Source organism: Ictidomys tridecemlineatus, chromosome 12 (assembly GCF_052094955.1).
Source record: "Ictidomys tridecemlineatus isolate mIctTri1 chromosome 12, mIctTri1.hap1, whole genome shotgun sequence".
Lineage (NCBI taxonomy): Eukaryota > Metazoa > Chordata > Mammalia > Rodentia > Sciuridae > Ictidomys > Ictidomys tridecemlineatus.
Window position 1 is genome coordinate 36292153 of NC_135488.1, and position 14966 is coordinate 36307118.

A 14966-nucleotide genomic window follows, 5' to 3' on the forward strand; every position below is an offset into this window, starting at 1 on the left:
ATATTTTCTCTGAACATTCACTTTCACTTCTATTTGTATTTCTCTGCAAGACAGTTTCATTTTTGACTGGCTTTACCTCTACAGAGGAAAAAAAAAAAACAACAGCTGTCTCCAGAGTTTTCATGTGGTCTCAACCCCAACCTATAGGAACGCTTTATACCCCAGGTTTCAGAGAGGCGCTGAGACTTTCTCTGATCGGCCTGGCTGTGGTCGGGTGCATCCGAACGAACCAGCTCCTGTGTGCGAGGGCAAGAGGGTGCCTGTGGATCAACTCACGTGGTTCCTCTCCACACCCCCTCCAGGATGCAGTCACCTTCCTTGGGGTCACAGGGACCTCAAACAGATTGTGGGAGACTGTAGAGAATGGGGGGGGGGTGAAGCAAGTGTCCCCACATCTCATCTCCAAGATCTGGATAGTTTGAACAGGACAAGAAATCAGATGTACGGGGTGCTGACCCACAAGAGGCAGAATGATGGTCCCCACAGTGTGCATGTCCTGGCCCCCAACCTGGGATGTCTGGGCCACATGGTGAGAGGGAATCGTGGGTGCTAATCAGCTCACTTTAGAGAGATGATCAGCCAGGCTTGGTGGCACTCCTGTAGTCCCAGCAGCTTGGAAGGCTGAGACGGGAGGATCCTTAGAGTCCAGGAGTTCAAGACCAGACTGGAAAAATACAGCACAAGCCCATCTCAAATAAGTAAGTGAACAAATGAAGAGATGGCCCTGGATTATCCAGGTGGTCCTAAGGCGATCTCCAGAGGGCTTTTGGTGTGGGAGACAGGGGTGGAGGGGGAGTGTCAGAGTGTGCCCTGGGAGTTCAACCCACCAGCTGCTGCTGGCTTTGCACTTGGCAAGGGAGCCAGAAGCCAAGAATTAGGGGCAGTTCAGAGAAGCTGGGGCAGTCAACAGACTCCTCCGGAAGGAACAGTCCTGATCTTAACCTGGTGACACCCAGAAGTGTAAGGTAATAAATGTGGGTCACTTTAAGCCAGTGAGTTGGTGGTGATTTGTTACAGCAGTGATAGGAAGCTAACACATTGCACGAGGGCGGGAGAGAGCTGTGCATTGACGGCAACTCAGGCTGTGTATGTAATCTTCAATTTTTGATATACACATTTTAAAAGCCCCAATATAGATAAAATTCAGTCATATAGTTAACCCAGTATGCTCAAAACACTTTCATTTCAACATATAGTCACGATAAAAGCATAAATGACCTATTTGACCTGATTTGCCCTGAGCCTTCTGAATCTAGTGTTTTATGCTCCCAGCCGATCTGTTTCCTGATCCCATTTGAAGTGCCCTAGAATCACCTGTGGCCAGGGGTGAGTGCTCTGCAGGGCACAGGCCTCATAGCTACCTCTGTTTGCAAGCGTGGCCACAGATGGCCTCGGCCAGAGCATTTGTGACAGACAGTGAAAACCACCCACCCCTGCTGGTGTGTGCGAATGAGTTCTTTCCTAATCAGTGATCGATGGACTGAAGGCCACTGTGTCTGTACCTCTCAAAGCCCCAAGCTGTGGGCTCCACCATGGGGGGCAAGAGGCGCCCAGCCCAGAGGACTGAAGGCCACCAGCCTCTTGGGGAGGGGATACCATGTGGAGCTGAGGGCGGAGGAGTCCCCATGGAGCATGCACAGGCCAAGAAGGGAATTTTAAAAGGTGTTACAAAGAGAGGGGGCGTGAGAGGGCTCCGTCTTTGGAAAGGGAACAGAAGGCGGTCGGAGGCCCAGGCTTTGGACACAGAGCACAGAAACTCCAGGAGGAATGAGATCAGCTGAAAGAACTGGGTTTGATCTTGCAGGCTGAACAGGAGCAGCAGGGGACAGGCCAGCAGAGGACTGAAGGACAGAGGCTGCTTCCAGGGCAGTGTCCCTGAGGCCGCGCTTATGGAGGACAGCCAGGCCAGCTCAGGGTTCGTGACTCAGTGGTGGGTGAGGGGCAGCCAGAAGAGCAAGCAGAGCAGGGGCTGTGTGTGCTCCCATGTCCCCACCAACAGGCGGAGAGGGCGGAGATTTAATCCAGCTCTGGCATTTGGAGGTGGGACCCTTGGGAGGGAAGATTAAGTGAGGCCACCGGGGTGGGCCCCTGGTCTGGTGGGACCGTAGCTTTATAGGAGGAGAGACCTGAGCTAGACGTGCTGTTTCCCTGTGTGATGTCCTGTGCCACACTGGGACTCTGAAGAATCCCCACCAATGAGAAGACCTTCACCCGAAATGCCACCTTCGGAACCTTCACAGCCTTCAGAACCATAAGTAGGATAAACCTTTATTCTATAAATTACCCAGCCCGTGGTATTCAGTTATAGCAACAGAGAAAAGACTAAGACAGACTGCTATAGAACGGGGTAGGGGAAGTTTGTGCATCACAATATTCTGACCGGGAACCTGGAAGGTTCCAAGTGAGGCCTTCCAGAGCCCAGCAAGACCAGGAGAAACACGCAGGCCCGGCCAGGTAAGATGGGGAGCAGCCTCAGCCTCTCCCCACATGCTGACAAAAGAGCACTGGAAAAGCCAGAGAGAGAAGGAGCTGGACAACCTTCCTGGAAGGGCCAAGTCCAGGCCCCAGCATTCCCCAGGCCTTGCCCCTGCCCTGTAGGCTGAACCCTGAAGCCCTTTGCTCAGCCCTATAAGAGTTCCACCCACTCACAGTGGCCAATGGCAGGTGCCTAGCCTTTGACCTTGGCCCAGGACAACAACATTTCTTTTATTTGGAGGCATGTGGGCTCCAGAAGCTGAGACTACCATTCAGCCACCTTTCACCATCTTACCTAACCTTATAATAACCATTCAAAAAGGGACCATATTTACCCACTTCACAGGAAGGGATAAGGAAACAGAGGTTCAGGGAGAAGGGCCCTTGTGTAGTAAGACAGGCTTGGCGATGCTGCTGTAACAAACAGCTCTGAAATCTCAATAGTTTGCTTCTCCCACCTGGCCCATGTCTTCCGCCCCTGCAATCTGCTGGTACTGGGGCTTCAGGCCAGTTAACCAATCTGGGCCAGTGGTCTTCCAAGATGGCAGATGGCAGCCTGGGAACGCAACTGGAAGTCCCATGAGCCCTACCCAGTTAGGAAGTGGGGGCAAGATTTTAGCTCTGGAGCCTAACATCACAGTTCTTGCTCGGACTTCTGCAGTATACAGCTTCTTCTCCCCCAAACAACTGCAAAAACGCCTTGCAAGCTGCGTGGGTGAGACGCACACCAACACACACCACGGGTGTCAACACCCTGACCCCTGTTACTCCCACCAACTGCCTTCTCCACCCAGGCTCAGGCAAAGAGGGCTCTTCTAAGCAGAGACAGTCAGGTCACATAGCCCCAACCCTTAGCTTGCATGCTGGGTCCCTGCTGAGTCCCATGACCTCCTCCATTGCCCTCAGGTTCGCTCAGGTGCCTCCCACAGAGATTCCTTCTCATGCCAACGGAGTCTGGATGAATCTGGAGCCGCCTGCAATCCTGGCTGGCAGCTAACAGCCCTGCTAATCTGTTAATTATCTGCTTCTAGCTGAGGAGCCTGTTCACTGAAAACTCAGCCCCTCCTTGAAGGGCTCACCTGCCTCTGGCTGACTCTGGTGGCTCGGGCGTGGTCCCAGCATGCTCAGGGTCACTGTGGACAAAGGCGTTCAAGGCCACCTCCTGCAGAGCTCACCTCCTGCAGGTGTGAGGATGGGGCATCACCCCCACCCACAGCTGAGACACCTCTGCCGGCTCCGCTGTGGGAGGCAGGAGCAATTGCCTCAGAAATTATTGGGGAGGTGGCAGCCGTGGGAGGAGGACACGGGGAGCAGATTTCTAAAGGCCTGCTGGGGGGCTGGTCCGAGGCCGTGCCTGGAAGTCTAGGAAGGGCCTCCCCCCCAAGGTTCGGCCTCAAGCCCTCGAGGCTCAACCTCCTGGAGGACTTCCTGAGCGCAGCGTTCTGAGGCTGGAGACACTAGGGCTCCAGGGGACCCCTGCCCTCCTTTGTCCCTCCTCTCCTGGTGTGTTGTCTGGCTGGCCAGGCAGAGACGCAGAACGGCAGTGTCAAAAACACTGATGAGTGAACAAAGCAAACTTGAGGAAAACGGTACAACCGTGATCCCATTTTTCTAATAAAACTCATGAGTGGTATGTGTGTGTGCGCGTGTGCGTGTGCGTAGTGGACATTAGTGTATATGTCGATGGGGATCAACCCAGGGCCTTGAGCCCCCAGCCCACTGTCTTAGTCCGTTTTTGCTGTAACAAAATGTCCTGCAGTGGATAATCTACAAACAACAGAATGTATGGCTCACAGAGCTGGAGGCTGGGAGGTGGGAGAGCTGCTGGTACCTGGTGAGGATTTGCCCCCTGCTCTGTAGCGCCCCCTAGCTGCATCCTCCTGTGGCACAGAGACAAACATGCTCTCTCAGGCTTCTTGTAGGAGGGCACTCAATGCCATCCAAGAGGACAGTGCCCTTCAAAGTTCTCCCCTCTTAACACCACCAGCTAGAGGGTTACAAGGCAGCCCACCCTACAGGAATCTCACCAAATGAAATGTCCTCAGGAGAGGAGGCAGCAACCGCGGGGGGTGGGGTTCTGCTGCTAGCCATGGTTAGCTGGCTGCTTCTCCACGGAGGAAGAAAATCCCAGCAGAGAGCCAGGAGCCAACAGGTTCCGATGAACCCCAGAGTAGTCAAGCCCACCGCCAGGGCTTGGAGTCCGGGAAAGCAACCGTCCCCCTAGGCCAACCTGCATGAAAGACACACTTTTTTTTTTTTTTTTTTTGGTACCAAGGATTGGACTCAGGGGTGCTTAACCACTGAGCCACATCCCCCCTTTCTATGTTTTATTTAGACAGGATCTCACTAAGTTGGTAGGGCCTCACTCAATTGCTGAGGTTGGCTTTGATTCTCCTGCCTGAGCCTTCCAAGCCACTGGAAATACAGGTGTGCGCCTCCGCATCTGGCTGAAAGAAACACTTTTGAGGGAAAAGCCTGGGAGAGAAAAAGGTGGAAAGTGAGGACTTTGGCCGATTCCACTTGGAAATCTAGAATTCTCTATCTAGAATCCAGAATCTGGAAACTGCAGCTACCCTTGGTTTTGGTGGACCCTCCCTGGCTTGGCCTTCGGGGACATGACCTCCACGCGGTCATTTCGGAGATGTGGACTTTGGGATCCAAAGGCCTGGGTTCAAGACCTGACTGTCACTAACCATCTGGCTCTGTGACCTGGGAAGTCCAGCTGACCCCTCAGAGCTCCGTGCCTCATCGGCCAGCTGGGGTGACTGCAATGACTCCTACCTGGTAGCCCCTCTGGATTCTCACTAGGACTGGTTGGTGTGGGGAGTGTCACCATTCTCTGTACAAGACGACACCTGGGCAAGCATCAAGACGATCCCAGCGCTGTAGCAGCCTTCCCAGGACCCTCAGGGTACCCGCCTTGCCCGGCCTGGCTCCTGCGCCTGGGAATGGTCCACCCTCTCTCCTGCTCCCCAGACATGCAGCATCACTCTGTCAGCTTTGGAGAACATCCTGGAGATTTTAGACAGAATAATTTCCCTCTTTCTCTTGCACCTGTCTGTCCCAGAAAATTACACAAACCACGGGCTCCCCCCACGTGCACCCAGGCAGCCCGCCCACGCGCACCCACACCTTCTCCCTGCAGCACCCTCACGTGCCCACAGCCAATGTGTCCCTCATCAGCCAGCAAAACAGTAGATGGAGGCATGGGAGGAAGCGGGGCAGCTGACGTCCCCAACCTGAGCGATGCCACCACCAGGCCACGGGCCCCAGCTGAACCCTCTCACCGCGGGGCTCCAGCTAGGGCTAGCTCAGGAGCTGGGCCTGGGTGGTTGGCCACCCTCGGCCGGCCCTGGTGAGGCCTGGACCTAAGTCTCTGCATGAGGTGGCAGGTGGCAGTGACCCTGTGTTCCAGCGGAGGACTGAGGGTCACGTGCCTGTTGGAGGCAGAAACTAGATGACAACTCCCAGATTCTGTGTTCCTTCTGTTCTGCCTCCTGGACTTCTGGCCACTAGTGACCTAGAAGGCGAGAGAGCCAGGGGACAGGGACAGAGAGCTCCTGCTGCAGAGACCCACCTGGGGACCACAGGCTCCTCCTCCACAGCACCAATGCCCCTGCAGCCCCTGCCCGTCTCTGCTGGCCACTGCTGGGGCGGGACTCAGCCTGCTCCCCTTCCCCAGGGCTCAGCCCTACACAGCACACGACTCCAAGGTGGGCTACAGCCTTGCAGTGCCCAGAAGATGCAGGCGAACTCTGAGCACTCCAACCCCCAGAGTGTGAATCAATGTCCCAGGAGGAGAGGCTTACCTGGGACAGGGGCGCCCTGGCCTCCAGCAAAAGCCAGGCTCATTGTTGGCACACGCCTGTAATTCCAGTGGCCAGGGAGGCTGAGGCAGGAGGATCTCGAGTTCAAAGCCAGCCTCAGCCACTTAGCAAGGCCCTAAGCAACTTAGCAAAACCCTGTCTCAAAATAAAATATAAATAGGGTCAGGGGTGTGGCTCAGTGGTTAAGCACTCCTGGGTTCAATTCCTGGTACCAAGAAAGAAAACAAGAGCCAAGTTCTGCAAGAGGCCCCAAGGGACCCACGTGGACCCCTCCTCCCACCACCACGTAGGGCTGATGATGGGGAAACAGGGAAATGGGGACTGAGGGGCAGCGGCCGAGGACAGGCAGGGCTCCGACCCGTTGTCTAGGATGATGGACTTTTCGATCAGCATTTGCTTTCCAGGGCTGCTCCTGGGGGCCCTGGGGTAGGCTGAGATCCGGTGCCCTCCCCCTAAACATACCCACCGACCCACTGACTGGAGGGGCGGAGGCTCCCCGGGAGCAGGTGCGGCTGCAGGACCACAGAGCCCTCCTGGAGGAGGCAGGGCCGTGGGAGGGAAGCGGCCTCGTGGTCAGAAGAGCGCGCCAGCCCCTGCTGCATGGTTCCCACAGCGCCCTGGTCCTGGCTCTCCCACTGTCCCCTCCCTTGCGTCTGCCCCGCAGCCCCGCAGGAGCCAGAGAGAGCATTCTAGGCAGCAGGGGGCTGGCCTCAGGCGCCAAAGAGAAGGGACGTCTGTGGGCAGTCACCCAGAGATGGGGCTTGGGGGACCCGGGGCCAGCCTGGGGGCTGAGCTCGTCCTGTCCTGTCCAGGGCCATAAATATGCTGTGCTCTTTGACCCAGTCATCCCACTGTTTGGAATTCCTCCCAGAGACATCACTGCAGAGGGGAAAATAGCTATACGTGCACAGCTGTTTATAGCAGCGTTATTTATAAGAGTAAAAGAGCGGAGCCGGCCAAAGCACTCTGCACGCTGAAGGAAGGAGTGTCGACAGGAAGAATATTTATTATACAGCCGAGAAAAATGGTCCACTCGGAAGATCCTTTGTACATGGACGAGAAGGCCAGTGAGAACCCAAACCTGAACCTTCTTGCAGGGGCAGAAGGTGACGACTGGGGGCCCCTCCCTGCCGCGCAGCCGCCCCAGTGCTGGAGAAGAGCAGGGTGAAAGGGACCGAGACCTGCCCTTGGGGAGGACAGGAGGGAACATCCCAGAGACCAGCCTCAGGGTAAACCATGAACAGTAGCTAAAACAACAGGTAAGACCTTCCCAGAGGAGGGGCTAGGAGGACGAGCTTCTGGGCCGCCTCTGTCTCTTCCTGCCCTTGGAGCTTGGGCTCTGGTCACCGGGAAGAGGCCCAGCAGAGGTCCCCGGGCTCCTGAGGCAGGAGTAAGACCCAAGAGTCTGGCCAGAGCCCCCGCCACAGGGGGAGAATCTGTCCGGCTGCCCTCAGGAAGCCCACTACCCTGGGGGCCTACTGGTGAGCTGGGGAGTGAGCTGCGGTCTCTGCTAACCTGCGAGGTAGGGGCCGGAGAGTGACTGCTTCTGAGGGCTGCAGGTCTACCCTGCCCAGCAAGGCCAGATCTGCAGGGGGAGACATCCTACGGCTGGAGACAGAGGTGGCAGTGTGACTGCTGGCCCGCATCCTGCCCCCTCCATGAGGCCCATAATACAAGAGGCAGCCACTGGGAAGCAGTGCCCTCCCCAGCTTGGTCCTGGTAGGAGGCTCTCTGGAGGCCCATCCATGGTCCCAGAGCCTAGAGGGAGCGTCCTGGGGAGGGGGACACAGAGGGAGCGTCCTGGGGTGGGGGGCACGGAGGCGGAGCACTGCAGGAGGCCCCGTGTGCCAGTCCTGGGGAAGCCAGGCTGTGGCCAGTGCAGGGAGCAGGGAGGCCGCTCTGCCCCAGGCAGCTAAGAGACTCCCAGCTCCCGGCCGTGGGAGGCACCAGGCAAACACAGGAGCCGGGGAGCTAAACAGCCATTAGCAGCGATGGAGAAGCCGATTATGTGCACGGCTGTCAGAGGCATCTCCCGCCCCCTCGCCCCACAGCTGGGGGAGCCCAGCTCACATGCCTTCCCAGAGTCACTGCCCGCCCAGGGACGCCCCAGCCGGGACAGGAAGCAACAGGCTGGACATCTGGGCTGCTCTGTCCGGCTTTAGCCTTGGGGACCTGGCTCTCCACCTAGGGACAGGGACCTGGAGGCCTGGACTTGGCTCTCTGCCTAGGGACAGGGACCTGGAGGCCTAGAAGCTAAGCCACTTCTGCACCTGCCCCGCCCCTGAGCTGGGGGTGAAGTACAGCCAGCGTGCAGGGACATTGGAGGGTCCCATGAGACAGTTTGTCTGAAAGCACTTGGCAAGTGATAAGGGAGGACGGGACACTGCAGTGAGGATCCTTGTGTCACAAATCCAGCCCTTGGGGACTTGGCTATCTTTCCCTTCACACAGGGAGGGCCGAGGGGCGGCTCAGGGAGGCTCTGCCACCTGACCCCGCGCACACAGCTGCCCACAGACGTGGTTCCCGCCGCCGGAGCCGGAAGGAAGGTCAGAGGGCCCCAGCTCTGCCGGGATGGGGGTCTCCAGGCCCAGGGACAGCACCGCAGACCAGCTCTGCGGCTCTGAGGGATCACGCCCAGGCCGCTGGGGACCTGGTCCTGTCCCCGGCTGGGGCTGCTGTCCCAGCAGCCTGAGAAATGCAGGTCTCCAGCCAGAGCCGGCCTCTTCACCTCTGGGGGCTGCACCCCTGGCGAGGGAAATGGGGGCCGCAGCCAGCTAACAGGGGTGCGCCCACGGAGGGGGCAGGCACGTGGCAGGCCACCCCTCCTGTTCTGTGGGAGGCCCTCGGAACCTGGCACCTCCCATGACGCTCTGAACTTGGCACCCACAGAGGTCACTGGGACAAAAATCACACCCCGTGGGGACCGCGGAGGCCACTCACAGGACAGTGGGGGAGTGGCAAAGTGAAGGACGGGTGCTGGTGACTCAGGGACAGCTGGGGAGGACAGAGGGGCTCATCCCTTGAAGCCACCATGGTCTGCACCAGGCACGGTGCCTGAGGGGTGGCCTGCCACGGGCCCAGCTCTGGCTGCTGGGCTTCTCCCCTGCCACTGCCAGGCTGTGGGAAGCAGGGGGACGAGGACTGAGCAGCAGGATGCTGAGCCCTGGAATGTCACTTCCAGCTCTGCAGAGAAGACACAGAGGACGGGTGGCCCCTCCTGCAGGGTGAGTGCCCAGCTCCCTGCAGGCTCCCGCTGGGGACTCGCTGAGGGGACCCAGGGCTGCCACGGGCCACCCAACCTGCCACCCAGTGTGCCAAGCCCTGGTGGAGTAGGGGGGAAACAGCACAGCTCCAGCAGGGGACCTCTTGCCCAAAGTGGGGTGGATGGCTGCGCCCTGTCCTCTGTGCCCATGGCAACCTGCCCACCCCTGCAGCCTCCGCCCAGCCCTCTTCCCCTGACATCCATCCCGTCCATCACCAAGTCTCACCAGCTGCTGCTCCCAGCCCTGCGTGGCCCCGCCAGCGCTGGGGGGGAACCAGCCACAGGGGACAGGCAGGGCCGCACTTCCTCCCCCACCCCACACCCCTCCCGTCTGTCAAGTGAAAGGACAGGTCAAGGCTTCACCTGGAGAAGGGAGCGTCCAGCCCCACGTCTACCACTGTCCCCACCCAGGCCACAGCCCTGGCCAAGCAGAGGTGGAGGCCCAGGTCCAGGGAAGGGGCTTGACCCCGGCCACCTAGTGAGGGAGGGGCAGGGCCAGGCCCCCTGCCTGGGGAATTCTCCCCACTCACCACTGAGAGCCTAGAGGCCAGGGAGGAGCCAGGAGCCCCAGCCAGACTGTCGGGGCCACACAGGAGCCCTGCCTCAGCAGGTGTGGAGGTGACAGCATGAGGAGAAGGCAGGCCAGTGGTCTCCTCGGGAGTCATGGCCCTGGCCACAGGGCAGGACAGACAGACTCTGCCCTTTAGTACACCATCTGCGCTGCTCTCCAAACCAGCCACGACCCTAGGCCCTCACAGCCGCCTCCTCCAGCCCTGGGACGTTCCCAGGAGCAGATTCCCACTCCCGCGCCAGCCAGCATGGTCGGGGAACCAGGCCAACCTCAGTTCTGATCTCAGCTCCAGCCAGCTGTGTGACCTTGGGTAAGTCACTTCCCCTCTCTGTGTCAGGCTAGCTCTGGTCTTCAGAGTCACCCGGGACTGAAGAAAACGCATGTTCTTGGCACGTCCGTAGCAGTTCTGGGTCCATGTGCGTGTTTACAAACGCCTGCGGCTCACCCTTTGGGGACATGGCCATGAAGGATGGTGTGTGGCTGGAAGCACCCTGAGGGGTCCCTGGATGGACCTCCATCTTCTTCCCTGTGAAGAACCCTCAGAGATCCCGTGGGCGCTGACAGGTCCCATGGGGGTGACATGGTGACGGTGCCTGGCCACATGGCCAAGGACTCCAAAGGGACAGGGCTCAGGGGTTCAGCTCTGCCATGAGCAACAGCTGGACAGGACGGAAGTCCGCTTTGCCCTGGTCTGTCTGCGGGCAGCCTGGGGCACTGGGTGCCCTGACCCACGAGGGAAGGCCTCTCCGCGGTGGACAGAGCCCCCGCCCTGGGGAAGGGGGTGCTCCGGCAGAAGCCTGGCCTCCCTTCCTGCGGCTCACACTGTCAGCTGTGAGCGGACCTCTCCGGGCCTGTCTGGGAGGTGGGTGTGACGATACGCCCAGTCCAGCAGAAGCCCGGGGGTAGCTGGCATGACCGTTCCCAGGGACCCTCCTCTCCTCTCCTCCCTGTTGGTGCAGGCAACCTTCCATGAGAGAAGGTGCCCGGTGTCGGCTGCTCCAGCCCTTCCACAGCGAAGGCATTCCCCTGGGCTCAATCCTAGATGAGGTAAGCTGGGAGGAGGAGACTTCCAGGGTATGTTGTCCAGTGCTGTGGCAGCCCTCTTGTGACCTGGAGGAGGCAAGCCTAAGGAAGAAATTGTTCTTGATCCTAACGTTAAGCTGCTAACTTAGCCATCCCTGGCAGCCCCCTGGCTCTGCTGATAGCAACATAAGACATCACATGCCTTTGCACACTTTGGCGGGTGACTTACAGTCAAGCGTCCTAACTGACACGAAGGCTCGGCATTAGTGGGCACTCACCTGCCTGGCCAGCCTCGTGTCCCACCACCGCCCTGCTGAGGTATCTCTGAGTGATGCTTTGCTTTCCCTTTGTTTGAACTGCTTCCTGCGAGGCCACTTTGGCCTCTTCTAATTGGGTGAACTCCTGTGCTGGGAACAGGAGCCCACAGATCCTCAGGGCGCGGCTGTCCTCCACCCAGACACCGGAGAGGACGCCTGAGGTCCCCGGCTGCTGGGGACAGAGCTGGGCTGGGCACCGCGTGGGGAAGCTGGGTGCAGCACTCCAGAGCCTTAGACAGCGGCCCAGATGGACATGACTGGAGGGAGGCAGGGAGCCAGAGCACAATGCCACCGGCAGCCACGGAGGAGGGGGTGGGGTAGCGCGGGGGGGGGGGGGGGGGAGCAGCAGGATCCCGCCCCCAATCACGAGGATCACCCCTGCACACGTCCCTCAGCCTGGGGACCTGGGGAGGCGAAGGGGGCGTGCTAGGGAGGGAGGTCTGGCCTCAGCCTGGGCAGAGGCGAGGCCCCTGGCCCTGGGGCTCCAGTTCACCCAGCTCCTGAGAGCCCCGTGAGAAAGGGGCTTGAGGGCGGGGAGCCTGGGGTGGGGGTGGGGATCAGGGTTGCATAGAGGTGGCTGGGCTCTGGGTGCCCCTGGAGCCCCGCTGTGCTGGCTGCCGGCCTCCCTGGGCCCAGCCCTGCTGGAAGCCAGCAAGAGAGCTCTCTGCAGGACTGCGCCCGCTGCCCACCGGGCTTGCCTTCCCCAGGCCAGCGGAGCCCCAGGCAGGGGGGCCGGCAGGCCAGGAGCCACAGCCACAGCTGCAGGCTTGTTTTTTATTTTATTTTATTTTTTTAGTTGTAGTTGGACACAATACCTTTATTTTGTTTATTTTTTAAAGATTTTTTTAACTGCCCAAGAATGTCTCTTTGTTACAAATTAAAAAAAAAAATCCAGACAATGCTAATCTATCTCTTACCCTCCCCCAAATAAATTTCTCCCCAAAGGTAACTACTTTAGGTAGTATTTTTTTTAGTATTTTTTATTTTTTTAATAAAGATGATACATAACTCTCCAAGTCTCCTACACACACACACACACACACACACACACTTAAGCAATAGCAAATGTCTAAGATGAAATGTTTACTTCTCCCAAATCATCGATGATTTCTTGGCTCTTGCCCTGCACCTTTTGAACTTCCCATTCAGGCGCAGATATGGGCTATTTCTGGGTCCCAGATGTGTCATCCTGACCCTCGGGGTTCTTAATGACTTCCCCAGCATTGACACCACACCAGCCAGTCCTCCCGAGGTGCCCGTGGTGGGTTCAGTCTCCTCCAAGAGGGCTGATACCTGGGGTTTCTTCTCAGTCTGGGGTACACTGGGGTATCTGCCCACCCCGTCTACCCCGTGTGTTCAGCAGGGCTGGGCAACTCCTGCAGGGACCCTGCCCGCGGCTCCTCCCCACAACTGGGGGGTTGGACCTGGTCCTTCCCACCTCCCCAGGAATGCATCCTGGTGGCTGACCTGGTGGCCGTCCTGTGGACATTCCAATCCGCACACTTGCCTTGCACCTTGTCCCATGGCCCTATTCCCTCCCAGTACCCTGAGTCAGTCCCCAGGCAAAGACTCAGCTCAGGGGATGAGACAGGAGAAAGCCTCCAGGTCTCATCCCCCGGTCCTGCTGCTGCTGCTGCTGCTGGTTCAAAAAACAAAATAAACACCAAAATATAAAAAAATAAAAGATAAGAAAAAAATTGATATTTCTAGGATGCGAGTCTCCAAAGAGCAAATAGCAAGAAGCTGCTGGTGGAGCCAAGTTGGCAGAGGCAGGGGTGGTTTTGTTGCTGGGAGGGGCCTCCGGGCTGGAGCTCCCTGGTGGAGCTGCCCAGCATGGAGGCCCTGGGTCCTGTCCCCAGCACATAAACACAATTCCCGGAATGCGACCCCATGTGCTCTGCTGGTAATTAAAGTGGCTGTTCATTAGTGTTTCCTCTGCCTGTTTTTCCCCCCGGAAGCCTAGAGGGTCAACCAGCCAGGAAGCCAGATCCTCCCGGCTCCCGGGGCGATCTGCTGCTCAGATCCTATGGGTCAGTGTGGGGACACCAAAGGCATGATCGGATGTGCCTTTCTCTATTGCTCCTTACCCAGGACACACGTAGAAACAGTATCCCACCCAAAACAGAGGCGAGAGTCACCCTTGCACCGTGCCCAGTCCTGTCACCAGGCGGTTTATAAAAGCTGTCAAGGCTCCACACACAGCTGTAGGCTGAGGAACGCCAGGGAGGAACTGGGTCAGAGAATGGGGGACACTGAGTGGTCCCCAAGGAGAGGAAAGAGCATAGGGGTGAGGCCAGGATTCAGGTCTCTGTGTTGGAATGTGGTCAGGGTCTGTTGTGCAGGTTGGCCACTGCTCTCTTTGCTTCTCGTCTCTGTCCCTCTTCTCCTGCTGCGCCAGGTCGGTCACCCCCTCTGGTAAGCAGAACCTGGGGTGGGAGAAGGCAGCTTCCCTAAATGCAGGCCCAGCCTCCTGCAGCCCCTCCACGACACTTCCAGCTCAGCCCCCGTCCCCTCCTGCACATACATCCATCTTCTCTGCACCCCCCGACCCCGGGGTGTTCACAACACTCCTGTCCAGTTCGACTCCATACCGGTGGCCGCTACCATGCATGAGAGAGGCCAACAACCCTGCACACTCCTGAGCCTGCGATCCACCGGGAAAGACAATAGCAAAGAAAGAAAGAGGTGTGGGCGCTCAGCTGTCCAGGGCGGCCAGGGCAGCAGGCACCCGGACTTGCACCATCTTCCAGAGAACTGAGGCCCCATGCCTGCCCCTGGCCGAGCTGCCTGCCCAAGGTCCCCGCGGCACCTGAGCCCCTGCTTATTCCCCAGTACCCAGGCTCGCTGCCGTGCTGGGGATCAGGATCTGCCCGCAGCTTCCCCCCAGGTCGCCCCCTTCCTGGGCTGCGGGGATGAACGGAACAGACCCGGCCAGGACTAGAGTCCGTCTCCACCCACAGCGCAGGAGAGCCCTGTGTCAAGAAGGATCCTGAGGCGTGGGTTTGGATTTAGGGGGGTTCCCCTGGGCCACTCATAGGGTCCCATACAGGAGCAAACTGTGGCCCTGAACCTTTGCCTGGCCTCTGCACCTGCAGGCTGCTGGCCCTGAAGTGGGTCCATACAGTGGAAGAAACAAGGGGGGGGGGAGGAGGAGAAGGGTTGGGGGGAGGGGAGGAGGAGGAGGAGGGTTGGGGGAAGGGAGGAGGAGGAGGGATGGGGGAGGGGAGGGGGAGGAGGGATGGGGGAGGGGAGGGGGAGGAGGGATGGGGGAGGGGAGGGGGAGGAGGGATGGGGGAGGGGAGGGGAGGAGGATTGGGGGAGGGGAGGAGGAGGAGGGTTGGGGGAGGGAAGGAGGAGGAGGGATGGGGGAGGGGAGGAGGAGGAGGGTTGGGGAGGGGAGGAGGAAGAGGGATGGGGGAGGGAAGGGGGAGGAGGATTGGGGGAGGGGAGGAGGAGGAGGGTTGGGGAGGGGAGGAGGAGGAGGGTTGGGG

The 14966-nt window shown here is 58.9% G+C and overlaps 1 non-coding gene across 1 annotated transcript; it reads left to right on the forward strand.

Annotated features, from left to right (window-relative positions):
- The first annotated feature begins 14469 nt into the window (after nucleotides 1-14469).
- Nucleotides 14470-14601, forward strand: LOC120885161 (small nucleolar RNA SNORA42/SNORA80 family). The gene has a single exon (XR_013429421.1). It is a non-coding gene; the product is annotated as a small nucleolar RNA SNORA42/SNORA80 family (small nucleolar RNA).
- Nucleotides 14602-14966: the final 365 nt, after the last annotated feature.